Source organism: Cyprinus carpio, chromosome B16, assembly GCF_018340385.1.
Source record: "Cyprinus carpio isolate SPL01 chromosome B16, ASM1834038v1, whole genome shotgun sequence".
Taxonomy (NCBI): Eukaryota; Metazoa; Chordata; class Actinopteri; order Cypriniformes; family Cyprinidae; genus Cyprinus; species Cyprinus carpio.
Window position 1 is genome coordinate 16,906,496 of NC_056612.1, and position 16,403 is coordinate 16,922,898.

Consider the following 16,403-nt stretch of genomic DNA (forward strand, 5'->3'; position numbering starts at 1 on the left):
ACAGCTTCTACCATCCTACTGAACACTCAAAGGAGCTCACTCTCTCTCAAACACACACACACTTCTCAGAAACAGCTGACGTTTCAACAGGCAACAGCTGACAGGCTACAGGTGGGAAGGGCACAACCTCTTTAACCCGTATATCCCCTCAACCCCCAACACACAGCCTTTGTCCTCAACCTGTAACTTTTACATTTTGAATCACACGCACATAGACACACCTGTCAGTACCGCAGAGGAACTGTGATAAACCCTTCCTCCACCGCAGGTTATTTATTTCTGATGGCGGCCTCCCCGTCTCCCTCGCTCTTCCTCTCGGTTTCCTCAGCGCAACGAGTCTCCTTGTTCTGTCTGCGTCTTTGATAACCTCAGCAAATGTTTCTATTCACTGTGTGCAGCAAGCAGAATGTTCAGATGGCAACAGAGTCACGTGGGTCTGACTTGCCAGCTTTGTGAAGGACTTTTTGGACTCAGTGACTGAAAACTGTTTTTGTTTCTTTAATATAATGTAATTTGGTCCTTGTAAATAAGAGAGAACATAAAAGGTAAAAATGTGCCAGAGCAAAGTCAAACAGGCTGTATTTTGTTAGGAATGCACCAAAAATGATTTGTTTAAATTAACACACACACACACACACACTAAAAACTACTGTTGCTATAGCTCAGCTGTTATTTTAAAAATGTTATTCATCAAACAATCACGAAAAAACTATAACACTTTGCACAAAAATATTCAACACTGCTAATAATAAAAATTTATATTATTATTAATATTCAACATTAATAATAATATGAGCGCCGAATCCACACATCAGAATAATTTCTGAACTGAAGGATCATTTGATACTGAAGACTGGGGTAATAGCTGCTGACAATTCAGCTTTGCATTCAACGGAATAAACTACATTCTAAAATACATAAAAAGAGACAGTAGTTATTTTAAATTGTAATAATATTTCAGAATATTGCTGTTTTAGCTCATATTTTTAAGCAAATAAATGCAGCCTGGGTGAGCATAAGCAATTTCATAGGCAATATTATTTAAAAAAAATCTTAACAACCCCATACTTTCTAAATGCAATTTATTTTTTAGTACAAGCACCTTAACTTAAAGGGATACTCCACCCCAAAATGAAAATTTTGTCATTAATCACTTACCCCCATGTCGTTCCAAATCTGTAAAAGCTCCATTAGTCTTCAGGACACAATTTAATATGAAAACCTGGAGGCTTGAGACTGTCCCATAGACTGCCAAGTAAATAACAGTGTCAAGGTCCATAAAAGATATGAAAGTCGTCGTCAAAATACTCCATCTGCCATCAGACGTACAATCTGGGTTATATGAAGTGACGGGAACACTTTTTGTAAACGAAGAAAACAAAATAACGACTTTATTCAATAATTCCTTTGTCAACAGTCTCCTCTGTGTCTCTCATTATCACCATATGCTGTGTATGCTCTTTTGTGTCATCCGCGCCATGTTTTATTTCAAATCAAAGCTAAATACATGTAGAAACAGCACATCCTTGTGGCGTGGATGACACAGAAGAGCATACACAGCATACGGTGATATGGAGACAGAGGAGAACACTGACAAAGGAATTATTGAATAAAGTCGTTATTTTTGTTTCCTTCGCTTACAAAAAGTGTTCCCGTCGCTTCATATAACCCAGATTGCACGTCTGATGGCAGATGGAGTATTCTGACGACGACTTTCATACCTTTCATTTTGGGATGGAGTATCCCTTTAATGTGTCAGGCATATATGCTAACAAATAGGGGTGCATGATAAATATCGGCCGATAATTAATGCGCATCTCGTCAGTAAAGCCAGTTCTCTAATCAGCGGTAAATTCCATCAGGTGCGTGATTTCACATAGAGCAGCTGTTACTACACAGAGCCGTTGTTAACTGACAAGCTGCGCAAATCCACACTGATTAGAGAACCGGCTTTACTGACGTGATGCACATTAATTATCGGCTGATATTTATCTTGCACCCCTACTAACCAATAGAACGCAGCTGACTTAGTCAAATGTCCTAAAATGTCTATGTTTAAATAGCATGAAGTGTAAACGAATAACATAAGACAAACATCAATGAAATCTAGCCTTTTTAAAAGCTTGTAACACATTCTGGTAAAGCACTTGATAAAGACTTAGAAAACGTAGAAGACAAGAAAAAGAAGAAAAAAAGAAAGAAAAGTGCTGCCTGCTGCCCTCAAGATGGACTGTAGGAGTGCTTATGTAGCATCTGAATAATATAAACATTGGCTGTAATCCCCAGAAGAAAACATGTAGTGCTTAAGATTCACAAAATCCTTGCTGAAGGCAGATCATGGAAAAGATGCGTAAACATTCACGTGTAAGCAAGTGTGCGGGATAAAAGAGCCCTCTCTAAGAGAGACAGCAAAGAAAAACACATATTTCATTAATCAATTAAATCCAACTCACAAAAATAAAACATTAACATGACTCATGAGGTAATATTTTATAGACCTCTACAAACAAATATCCCATGGCTGGATCTGATTGCCCGACCGCGCTTTGTTGTTTCAAGTGCACAATTGCTTTCAGAGCGCCATCTGAGAGAAGCGTGCATATTCACATGAGTAAACACTCATAGTCAGTGTCACATTGGAAGTAGAAAGAGGGGATTTTTTCTCCCTGTCCCTCCTCCCTATCTGGCATATTTCCTGGCTCTACATACTGCTGCCTGCATCTCCTGTGATGAGATGAGAGGAGGCCAGCCAGCAATCTTCCATTAAAACATGGCGGAGATCGGCCATACTGAGCCTCAAGAGCGAAGGAGACAATGTGTGCAGATGGCCCTAGACAAGAACCACAGCTGTACTGCCATAGAACTGTAGTGCCCCATGAGAGAAAGAGACAGCAGCAAGTAAAATAGCACAATAACGAGAAATACAGCTGCAAGCAGCAATTACTAAGGCCAAGCACTATATTGAATTGTACTCAAATGTAAACGAAATTTCAAGCACAAATAAATATTTTAAGTTTTGACCATTAGGTGGCACTGTAAACAAAAGGCATTGTTAGCCTTAAGGTACAGCGACAATAAAATGCACACTACGACTGTTAGTCAAGTCTGGTCTGGTAGTACAACTACAAAAAAAACAGATGGTACAATTTCAGTCAAACACAAAACATTTACAGTACCAAGCATTTCAAAACAAATTATGACTTTAGTCTATCTGTTAGTTGGTTGGTGTTTTACCGCATTTCCAGCTTCCTTGGCTATTTTTATGGCGAAGGTTTTTAAAGTTTTCATTAAAATGTTCATGGGAGAACTAAAACCAAAATAATTCAATAAAATATGTTTAAAAGATACCTTCATTTGATATTAAAAACTTAAATACTCTAGTATTCGGCATTGTGTATAAGTGATCTGATTCCAGCTATTATTGAAAATTTTACCCACAGTAAGGCTAATTTCATGCAATTTGTTGTTTGTACACTGATCCCCTTCATTTTGCCTTTTGTTGATGACATAGGATACTATGGTAATTTTGAGATCTGAGAGTAATATGGAACACTTTTCCTATAGTCTGTCTGTCTGATATCAAAGTTTTAAAGTGAACGTACATGCTCCTAACTTTAATGACAAAGTTTCATTTTCCAATGCTATCGGCAACTGAAAAGACTGTCAATTTTTATGTGCATCTCGTTAGTAAAGCCGCTCCTGTGATTACCAGTAAATCTCCGGCAAGTGCGTTCAGATGGAGTGGCATTTACTACACAGCTAATCACAGGAGCGGCTTTACTGACAAGATGCGCATGAAAATCACATTCAAATTTTTGCACGGCCCTAACTGTCAGTTTATCGACTTCATGTTAAATTTGTAAGCGTCTTACAAGCAAACAATTCTGAATACAAAATATATACTCAATCATTTTTGTCAGACATGGTCTTTAGATAACTTGACCCAAATTGGTTGAAGACTGGACAAATTAAGAAGAAAAACTACTAAAGTTTTTACTAAAATTCAAAATAGCCAACAAGTCATGGCTTCCAATGACAAAAGAGTCTCATGAATTATTGGACTCTGCATCACCCTAAGACATACGAAGAAGGTATGAAGTGAAATGTTGACATAATCAAACTATTTTTTGGCCCCTGGGTGGTGCTGTCCTCAAGAGGGTGCCAAAGGATTTTTTTCTAGACCAAAAAAGTTGCAAAGGCAGAAGAAAAATCTAAAATGTAACTGACAGTTTGAACGTGAGACCCTAAAGTTGTTCTGAGGACAATTCATTCCCACCCCAATCAGCATGCCAAATTTCTCAACTTTCCTTCAAACAGTTCCAGGGACCACCACAGAGCCCTAGCCGGAGTAATAGTAAGAATACTAATGAACACAATAGGGCCTACCCCAAACTACAATAACGGAGAATGAGAGAAAGAACTGGAAAGAAATCAGATCAAAAGGCTGAAGTAAGAGAGAGAACAGGAGCGAAATGAGAGTTGCAGGAGAGTACGGTTTCAGCACTTGGCTACAAAGCTTGCTGTTTCAGCTGTGCGGGAGTGATGGCCAACCCTTGCTCTCACGCCACTGTAACCCCGTTAGTGCGTCCGCTATCCAACACATGCAACACTAGGTTGTGCGATTGTGCCCCCCAGTCATGCTAACAGCATCAGTGTTCAAAGGTTTTTGCAGACCATTAATTCATTTACCAAGTGCTCCACAACACAGGCCATTAATGCTGATGCAAAAGACCCACAAATAATATAAAAAAGGTCCAATATCCTTCAGTTATGTCTGAACCCTTTTTTTTAAATGATCAAGATGTTTACTCTCCCTCATTTTGTTCCAAACCTGTATAATGTTCTTTCTTTATAATAACAATACAAAGGAAGATATTTTGAGAAAAATCTCAGTGTTTTTTGTCCATACAATGGAAGTCAACCAAAACTGTTTGGTTACCAGCATTCCTCAAAACATCTTCTTTTGTGTTCCACAGAAGAAAGGAAGCCATACAGGTTTTGAATGACATGAGGGGGAGTAAATGATGACAGAATTTTCATTTTTGGCCGAACTATCCCTTTAAGCCTTTTTAACTCAATAAGCCTGAACGTGAAACAGAGCTAATCTCTGTGTTAGGTCAAATTTCATTAGTAAGCCAGTTACTGACAGGAAGAACAGAGGAAGAGTTGCCGTTATCTCTGTCTTTATAAGAACATGGGATTGAAATCATTAAGATCTTATTCTATCGTTTCTCCTACATCACGCTGCAGAATCAGGTACAAGGTTGCAGTAAATGACTTTGTGTGTGTTCCCAAGGGAAATATCTGTGTCGGGTATGCATAGGTTACACTAGACGAGATCTGACAAGATGACAGTGAGTTCTCTGCTTTGTTCTGGAAGGAAAAAGCACACAGAGTCAGACAGTGACAGAGAGCTGATGGGTAAAGAAGCTGCTATATTGAAAAACATCATTTTTTGTCCATATAATGAAATTCGAGAACATTGGACCTTATTGTTTTTGAATGTATGAAAAAAAAAAAAAATTGAAGACATTTAAAGAAATATCTTCTTTTGTGTTCTACAGTAGAAAGTCATACAGGTTTGAAACGACATGAGGGTAAGCAAATTTAAATATTCAGGTGAACTATTTCTTTAAGGAATGCAATGTATTGAATAAACAAACGAAAAAAAAAATGTTACTGGATCTTCATGAGATAAATATTTTGTATTTGAATGTCAAAACAGCATTTAACTTATGTAGGTCATGGCTGCCGGTTTTATGCAATTGGATATTTCATCCACTAACACTTACATTTATCAGAGGAAAAAAAAAAACATAATCTGGATAAATTGACGACTAAACACCATCGTTATACAAGAACCAAAATATCCACACAGATGCAGACAGAAAGGAGAAGCCATTCACCATATTTAGAGCCAAACTTCTAATGCTTTGCATAGATTTATCCCAAACTAAAAATAAACAGAATTAGATTTTTCAGGTTCTTATTTGTTTTCCTTTTAACCGCATGCCCGGAATGAGGTCACCACACATAATTTTAGCTCGAGGGGAATTTTAAGGAATTCAGTACTACTGATGATGACATATTTTCAGCTCAACCAAATACGCCTGATTCACGAAATGGAAATCAGTGTCATGGAGACTACGTGAAAATGTCCAAGCATGACAGATGTCTCAGCTGCCTGTGTTCATTAATCAAGCATTCGCATGTTAACCAGAGTAAAGGCAGCAATTTCATCATTTACCTAATAATGCATTCGGTGTCTTGCATAATAAAATGATTAAAAGATGTTCAAACGAGCACCAATTATTCATGCTTATGTCTTACTACAAAAATGAAAAATGGTTCTGTGGTGTGGTTAAGAACACCGTGAAAGCATATGTGCTGCAATTACCTCTGATGCAGTGAAACGGAAACAGAAATATGATGAAGAAATCGCATGATATGAACAAAGGCATTAAAGAGACACTTAAAGGTTAAAACTGGGGGCTCTTCAAGCAGCGAGAGCATGAATGGTGGTCTGTCTTTTTAACCCATGTGTTTGTGTGAATGCATGAGTGGTGGTCTTTATGAGGGATACAGCTGCTCTCTCCACAGTAAGATGACACCAGTACTTCAGCATTGAGGTAACCACACTGTTCTCTAGACCTTGTTTGGACTGCAAAATCTAGTCCGGAAATCTTTTACCTTCCAAGTCAGTCTAGAAATTCATGCCGTCTCAAGGAAACGGGAACTTGGATGGGGTCTTGAAACAACTAAAAGAATGGACTTTCATAGATAGCACTTTTTAATAACTGTCATTAATAATAATTATTACATTAAATGATGCTTACATCATCATTATTTAACATGCATTTGGAGAGCTGTCACAAAATGTCATAAAACTTTTATTTAGTGATGCACTGATATCGAAATTCTGGCAGATTATTATTTTCATGTCATGGCCGGTAACCAATAAATTATAAATTAAAATCAAATAATAAATTAAAATTTATTTAAAAGGTCTTTTAAATGTAGGCACCACACTATTAGAATATTAAGTACAAAAAATTACATATAAACAAACATAAAACAAGTTTATATTATATATATATATATATATATGTATATATATATATATATATATATATATATATATATATATATATATATATATACACATTAATGTATATTACTCGCATCCAAAATAAGAGTTTTTGTTTACATAATATATGTGCATGTGTTGTGTATATTTATATAATTATATAAATACACACACATACAATATATATTTTGAAAATATTTACATGTATATACATTTCTATTCTTATATTTTATATTATATATAAATATATTTAATATATAAACATGACATATTTTTCTTAAATATATCCATGTATTTATTTGTATTTATATATACATAATAAATATACACAGTATACACACATATATTATGTAAACAAAACCTTTTATTTTGGGTGCAAATCACAATTAATTGTGATTTAATTGTGATTTGCACACACATGATTTTATGACGATTTCGATTATATATAAGGGCTGTGCGGTTAATCGAAATCGTCATAAAATCATGATTTGGGCGTGCGCGATTTCTAAATCGCTTTATAGCACGATTTTCCGCGTCCCCGACCTCGCGCAGTATGCTATCCAATCCAATCTGAATGCGGCGTGCCTAAATGGAGCGCGAGAACAGAACAGACTGGGCAAATGCCAACGTAACTCCAGGTTCACACACTCTCTGTGATGCGTATTTTTTCCGAGCCCATGTTAACGGATCAGAGCGTTCACACTGCACGCGGAAAAATATGTGAAAAATGTGAACAGAAAAGGTTAGAAATAGAAAAGTGTGAAAATAATTAATATCTAGCACATGAGCATAGAGAGTGTTGTGAGTGCACAGGAGACAGTTTAAGCGAGAGGAGACACGTTTTAAGTGCGCGCATTCTCTCCGGGCGAGAACAGCGTGTATCTGAGCACGCGCGTCTGGTTTTGTGACAGAGCAAAGGAAATCTGCTTGCGAGCAGAGAAATTATTTTAATATGTGATAATGTGTGTGTTTTCGCATTACAATAATGCGCTCTTGCTGCTGCTTCTGCACCGCATACACATTTACACTGATGCACTTTTTGTTTTTAAATGAAAACGATCCTCGTCATACTGGCATTTCCACTGCGTTTCAAGCCGGCTTTCCACTATCTCTGACAAGCGACAGACCAGAAGTCATTCATTTCCAATGATGAGTGCGAGAGCTGCGTGGAGTTCCGATCATATGTAGATGTCTGTTCATACTACACGACCGAAAGCGAGTGTTATGTGACCATTCATGCAAACTGTAGCATCATGCTACATAAGACAATAAATAAGATTTATATTCCGCTTTTACTCAAAAATCACTTTAAACCACCATCGAGTGTTTGTAATAATTTCCGATTGTCATCTAATGTGTGTTTTAGCCATGTAATGTATCTGAAATTAAATATGTTATAGCCTCTGAGACAGAGCAGCAATCATGACAGAGAACACAGGCAGACAGCGCTGGAAGCTGCGAATGCTCATCAGTAAATCAGTGGAAAATAAAAAGAAATCATAATTCTGACGTCTGAGCAATGCGTTTTAAAATGAACACGCACTAGTATAAATGTAACCTAACAGATGTGTAAACTGAAGACTATTTGAGCTTTATTAAAAATATTTGCACTGATTTATTGTGTTGGCTACATTTTGTTCCTTTGTGCAGTGGCTCAGAAGATGAGTCTGAGTTTTTATAAACATCAACAAGGTGAAAAATAAAACCAAAGTTTTTTTTTTTTTTTAGATAATGTAATCTTCTTAAAATTGATTTCATAAAATTGGTATCGAAAAAAAAGTATAATTCAGGAACCGGTATTGAAGTCAAGGTATCGGTAACGGTATTAGTATTACGAGGTAACACACGGCCCTCTCTCACAATATATTGCTGTACAGATCTATCACTCTTGCTGCTCAGAAATGTTCACGCAATCATGCAGCACGTATCATAAGTTCTGCACTCAGGCATGGTTAGTGCTCACACTCACTCACTGATCTATACAGAACTGAACTGAGGTCTGGCCCACCTCCTCCAGGCGAGCCAGGGATGGCTAAACGAACCGTGCCCGAGCGCAGCACGAAGCGATCACACTAGTCAAACGACCTGGGCTTTGGGGGTCAAACGCACTCAGGCACGGTTAAGTCTGCCTAGTGTGAGTACACGCTTATTCTCCCGCATCCCGTACACACGAGTCTCTACTCACCCGCACTCGCCCATCAAGTGTTGACCCGCGATCGTGCAGGTCTTTACTCTAAAGGTGCCTGATATAATGTTATGATGGAGGCTCTGGACTCTGAGCATAACTTGTTTTTCTATAACAAACTATAAAATATTTTCTATAAAAACGTTAATGCCAGTGGCAAATAGCTTGTTTTATATTTCATTTGATTACATTAATGTTATAAGTTAAGATTTACAAGAAATATTTTAACTTCTATGTAAAAGGAATATTGCTGTAAAAAAAGCACCTTATTTGTTTAAAGTGTTTTTTGTGCATAATACCATTAATTGCGATTAATCGCAGACAATCATGCAATTAATCATGATTTAAAAAAAAATAAAAATTATCGTTGCCCAGCACCAATATATATGAAAGTGAAAAAGTGAAAGTGATGTACGTGACATACAGCCAAGTATGGTGACCCATACTCAGAATTTGTGCTCTGCATTTAACCCATCCAAATTGCACACACACAGCAGTGAACACACCCGAAGCAGTGGGCAGCCATTTATGCTGCGGCACCCGGGGAGCAGTTGGGAGTTCGGTGCCTTGCTCAAGGGCACCACAGTCGTGATATTGCCTGCCTGAGACTCAAACCAAAAAGCTTAGGGTTAGAAGTCAAACTGTCTAACCACTAGGCCACGACTTCCCCGTACACACACACACACACACACACACACACACACACACACACACACACACACACAAAAAAAACTGACTTTTTAACCACAGAGTAATAAAACTTTTTACATTTAAACATTTAGGCTCTATTAATAATTGAAAAGGGTGCCCACATCACATCTTTATCAAGTCTGAGATACCAACGGCAACGCACAATATGAAAACCAAAGCATGTCTGCTAGTGCTAACATTTCAAAAGCTCATTTTAAAAACATGCAACTCTGATTGCTTGTCAAAACCCCTAAACCCCTGCCAATCTCATCTCATCTTCAGCAGAAAAGGGTTGCCCTCATCTTCAGTGGGCTCTTTTCACACTGCTCATTACCTTAATTGATGTTTAACCCCTAGATCAGCTGCTGACGGCTTAATTAAGAGCTTGCTGGAGGAGAGATTAACACAGGGAAGGAGGGCTGTGCTCTTTCGGAGGAGCTTCAGCCCTTCAGCATGCCCTGCTCCACCAACCGCACAGCCAGTAAGGACACTGAGGCCATTTTGAATTGGAAAGAACAGGGAAGCCCCCCCCATAAAACTTAATTTAATGAGCAGTGCTATGACCTTAAAGTGGATATGTTTCCAATCAGATGTTGGCCAATATCAGATGCCTCTGATCAAGGACAAAATTGTAATAACGGTGTCTTCTGTCACCATTTACACTCCCTCATGTCATTCAAAACATGTATAATGAAGATATTTAGATTTTTTTTCCTACAATCAATGTTTTGGACCCCATTGACTATCATTATATGGACAAAACCAGTTGAAACATTCTTCAAAAGATCATTTTTTTTGTTGCACAAAAGAAAGTCATAAAGGTTTGGAACAACAGAAATTTAGTAAAGACAGAAATTTAATGCAAACTACTTTAAATAAATAAAAATTAATGTGTACCACAGCTGGATGTCTGGGTAAAGTCCACGGCAAGCATTTGTGTCAAACACTTTCAGGGAGACACTAAAGGCCAGAGACACTGTTCGAGTGGAGAAATGGATTAAAACATGTGACCAAAGGATATTTCAGATATTTCACAATGAGAACAAAGTAAAGACCTGCTTTACATGCAGCAGAGGACCTTTGACACATGCAAGAGCACATATAATAAAATCCACACATCAAATACAAAACAGATAGATAGACATCTAATAAAAACAGTGGCAGCACAGTCATAAATTTGTTTATGTGGAAAACTAGATAAGAGACTCAGGATGAACAGTCATTCTTTTGACTTCATGGTGATGAAAACATTGCTATAGATGATCAGGATGAAGACATAACACTACTTTTGTTCTATCATGTTTTGCATCATCCTGCCCTGCTTAAATGGGTTTCATGTTCCATCACAACAAAAACATTTTCTGAACTGCATCCGCTTAATCATTTCCATGCATCAAACTTCCCATTAGCAAGCCGCTCTTCTTCATGAAAAGAACATGATTGTTCGCAGGACGCTTGTTATTTTCTGAAAACTTTTCTGAAGCATTTCAAAACAGCAGTGGTAGGTTTGTAATGTGTGAAAGAATCTTTTCTCTCTGACTGTTACTGGTACCCCAGGTGGGAGGACATAACAGCATTGAGACTCTGGAGGTAGAGCTGACACCCTGCTGGGAATCACGACAGCACAGTACCTGTCTGCATGACCTAGACATTCTGCTCATTATGAGAATCAGCCTGTAATGAGAGCTGGAATTCTGAAGCCACCAATTAAAAGCTTTGCACACACACATTACACTACGGCGAAGCATCAGGACAGACGCACTTAACACTTACGACTCTAAACTAACGTACTTTTATGAGAGACTGAAGTCACACTTTTACAGCTTGTTAAAGTGACATTTCTTCTCTGAATGCCATGACAGGGGTTTTCAAACTGGGCTCCGGGGACCTCCAGGAGGCCGACAGAAGATTTTCAGTGTCCAAAGAATTTTTTTATTTTTAATGTACCAAAATGAACATCACATGACACAATATCATGAGATTAATAATGAGTATTTCATTAAGGATTCCTAATAATGACACAATTTGAACTTTAAGAAAAACACTGTAATACAAAGGAAATATTGTTAGAATAATACAGAATCATTTCTCTCGGCTTAACTACAACGCTAAAATTATTACAGTATTAAAAAGCTTTTTTTTTTAATTATTTAAATTAGCAAGAGGGTTTATTTGCTTTGGGAGACGTCATTTTTAGGTGTCCTTGGCATCAAAAGTTTTTCTTTAGAGCCAGCAAACGTTCACAAAGAAAGTTTTTAAGAGTACGAATACACCAAAAACACATGTTGTTATTGCATAACAGAAAGAGAGAGGGTGGTGTCGCAGAACTGCGTAGGTTAAACCAAACTTTTGTTTGGAGTCCGCGAGCAGGATCAACCAAACTTGAAACATAAGTGGCTTGAGTGCTAAATAAAATTCAGTCTACTCCACACAAACACCCAGAAAAAATACCTAGAATCAGATCACAACACGTAATATGTTATACCTCTTAACACATGCTATCCTGTAGCGCACCACACAGTGAGCCGAAATGTGTGCGACTGCATAAAAATCATGTTGACATTTCAGACAGCGACTAAATCTGACAGAAGCACCACAACAACGAACACCCTTCATATCGGCCCCGCGAGTCACGATTTATAATAATAATACACAAACTTTAAGGTAAATAATTATTTAAAAAGTACTGTAACTGTGATGAGTTGTATCGTATGCTCTTGTCACCAATTGGTCATTAAAAGCTTAGTCTGAACCTAGCTTCGATTTCAGTCGCGACTGTTCCCCCTTTGATCCAATAAAGAGACGCATATACAACAAATAACCAGAGTATGTTTCCGCACTAAAGCGCAAGAGCCTCAATTTAGATAATAATAAAAAAAAATTACAAAAGATCAGAGATGTGACGGCAATAATTCGACACTGTTAGAGTTTAAGCTAGACTAGACGAACGACTTACCCGGAGCAGCTACAAGATCCACATCTGTGCGATAAACACCAGGTTTCTTACGGCCGATACGTGAAAGAAGTGTAATATAGGTCAAACCAGGCAAGGATATAAAAAACACTGAGCAGATGTCAATAATAATATGTGGAATCCTTAACTCCTGTTCAGGGTTATTATTTAGCCCATACAGTCAAAAACCTCCATGTACAAAGTGTCCTATCCACCATGACTGGCAATGCATTATGATTGATAGATAATGTGGCGAATCAGAGATGAGCGTTGCGTGATTCGTCCAATCGGGTTAAAGTATGGTCGCTTCTGTGTGGAAGCAGAATTGTGGGCGGGGCAAATGTGCAGTAGGAAGAGATCACGCTGAAGCGGTTTATGTATTCATCCGCCTCCCCATCTTAGTGAAAAGATCCTGTAAAATTCCTCGCCGTGTTTACATTTGAGAACTGGAACGTTATAATTATACGTAATTGTATTATATATTTGAAATATATTTAATATATAAATGTCTTGAAAATAACCTTCAAGCATGGTGTTGTACTGGTGCGCTATATTAAACACGTTTTATTATTAATCATATCAGATGTGCACGGTTCAGAAGGTTACGTCAGCAAGTATATTTTTTCAAAGCACATAATACGTCAATCAATCACAAGTAGAATTGCATGCATGCATTTTATTCGCAATTTAATTCGCAACTGTAACCACGAGGAAACATTAAGTATAAAGAACAGCCTGGTTTTGAACAAAATATTAAATACAGTATTTGACCAGACTGATTTAGTGGTTCCAGGAAAGAGACATTTCGCTCAGTCCAATAAAAGCATGGCGAGCCCTATTTTTCGTGGAGGAATACAGTGTTTACAGAGGGAATGGTGGTGATGATGCAGACAGAGAAAAATGAAAATGTCAGAGTGCAGTAAGTAAGTTCGAAGGCAGCTGAAACGGATACAGTTTCACTGATCAATCTGGAAATCGGCGCCACGTGTTTTCAAATAACACGAGGACAAAAAACTAGGCCGAAATCTTTTTAAAGTGTTGAATAATGAGAATGCAATTGCGACATATACTCGGATCAGAGCTGAGTGCGTCACTGCGATGGAGGAATACTTAAAGTCACAGGACTCAAAAACAAAACTTCTTAAGTCTGCGTTTTATTTTAGATGCAATCCGTGCAAACAAAATACTCTTGAGGAGATTATCACATAAATTGTCACTATTTAAGTTTACATTCATTTTAGTTTAGTGTAGTTTTTGGATTTAGTCAAAAGCAGCTATTTCATATTTAATAAGTCTCTCGGATGAGTTGCAAACGTCTCCAATAAATGAAAAACAGTGTGCTGCTCTTAAGTAAATTATGAAGAAAAACCCGTCCATTTACTTAAAAGAAGCAACAGGAATGTAGACTATTGCATATAGTCCTACCTGTGGAGGAGAGAGATTACTCTGTTTTATTCCTTATGTAAGGAGCTTATGCACTGGGGTTTTGTGGAAGAGCATTTATACAAACAGATGGACACCCTGTTGCCCTCTCTCAGATCACTCGCTTCCTACACTCAGCCTGCGCACTCAACAGAATGCCATTCAGCCACGAAACCTTCACTGCAGGCAAAAACAATCATGAAAGTGGGGCTGCAATGAAAGAGCTGGCTCAGACAAGCCCTCTGATCTGGGAGCAGTTATTGACCGACCACCGAGGGCAGTTATGATTGAGGGAGGAAAAAAAAGTCAGATTACATCTTTGGTGTGCATAACAAAACATTATGCTGTGCATTGTGATTCAGGACCGGTACTGACTGTATAAAAGGTGTTAAACTTTAAATTAGTTTAATCTCTTCGGCGCAATTGCTTAATAGTCGTCATGGGGGGCTGCGGTACCTGCGTGCTCGAACACGTGTTTCAAACCAGCTGCTTTCAAAGCTGAGAAGAGCTGGAAATGACACTGATGGATTCTCTTCTCATTTCCTTCTCTTTCTCCCCCCTCTCTCACGCTTTCTTTGACACACAGATGCACGTGCAGATGCACACTTGCTTCTTTCTCTCCATGCATCGCTCTCTATCTGCCTCATTCTCTCTTTTTCTCTTTTCCTTTATTTCTGAATGTATTAATCCAGATGAAAGGTGTGTGGGTGAAAATTTTCCTCTCTGCAGTGACCCGCTGATCTGCTGCACTTGGCTTCCGTAGCATCCTGTCTGCTGCCTAGCAACTCTCTGTATCTATGGCAACAGAGCCAACAAACCCTCCTGCCTCTATCAGATGTACCCCCACAATGAGCTGCTGGAAGTATGGCAATCAGGAACAGGCAAGAATTCAGTAAGTGGAAAAGATTAGAAAAAGGGACTCATTATTAAAAACGAATTGTTTTGAAGTGTCTGAACACTAGTGTCTCTCACGGTCTAATCACCACTGGAAAGAAATGCAGCATCATGTGTGACAAGGCTGTGTTACGTAATGCAATGCATCTCCCATATATTATAAATAAATCAGTATTTACCCCATATATGGCTGCAGTTTTAGGTCTGATTTGAAAAATATAATTTTGACAGCATGCTAATTAATGCCGTTTTTTTTTTTTTTTTTACTTTTTTTTTTACTGAACATAAACTATACTAATTAATGCATTGTAGTGATATGATTATCAAGACACTCTGTTGCTTTAGACCTCACAGAAAAATGAACATATTCAGCACAGAGTGGGTATTAAATTTATTTTAAAATTCGAATGGTTCGCGTGTGGTTTGTGGATGGTGACGTGGCGCCCTCTAGTGGCCACACTGGGGCCAGAGCAGTGAAAGAGCAAGGAACGGGTTTTGTAAACGTAGAAAGCTTAAGTAGGTCGTATAACAATCGTACGAATCATCTTAATATTATGAGATGTTTTCCAATAATAATCATAATAATGCAAATTTATAAAATAAATATTACTGGAAAATAGTCGAAGAACTACAATTGTTCTAGAATGACGTCATCGCAAGAATAATGCAGTCACCTGCAGGGCAACCCCAAAAATTACACCCACTTTGTGACACTGCATTCACCGTGCAGTGTGATAGATACTGTATTTACTATTATTTCTATATGATAATATAATAATATTGAGCAAATCATTAAATTTTTTTTTTTATTATTTATGAAGGGATAATATAATGGGCTTTGCAAACTGATAATTTATAAATGAAGGCTGAGTAAAGATGTTCTATACATTGCCCTTTTACCAGCACTCCATTCAAAATTCAAAGAACATAAAAGAAAAAGAAAGGAAAAGATAAATATGATAAAAGTCCTTAAAAACTTTGTTGTTCTTTTTATTATTTATGAGTCTGAGGTATTTTACAGTACAGGAAATTTCAGGAAGATAGATTTCAAATCTAGTGTTGAGAATTATTTATTTTTTTGTGATTTAAAAAAAAATGCAATGAAAAACAAAGAGTAACAATAGCTTGGTTACTGCCAGAAAAAAAATGATTATTATCGATAGATAGATAGA

At 37.6% G+C, this 16,403-nt stretch overlaps 1 protein-coding gene across 1 annotated transcript in view; it reads right to left on the minus strand.

Annotated features, from left to right (window-relative positions):
- LOC109059568 (myocyte-specific enhancer factor 2D-like) overlaps nucleotides 1–13,152 on the minus strand; it is a 56,359-nt gene extending 43,207 nt beyond the window's left edge. Inside the window, 1 exon segment of the mRNA XM_042741142.1 lies at nucleotides 12,919–13,152. The gene's annotated coding sequence lies outside the window, so the exon portion shown is untranslated.
- Nucleotides 13,153–16,403: the final 3,251 nt, after the last annotated feature.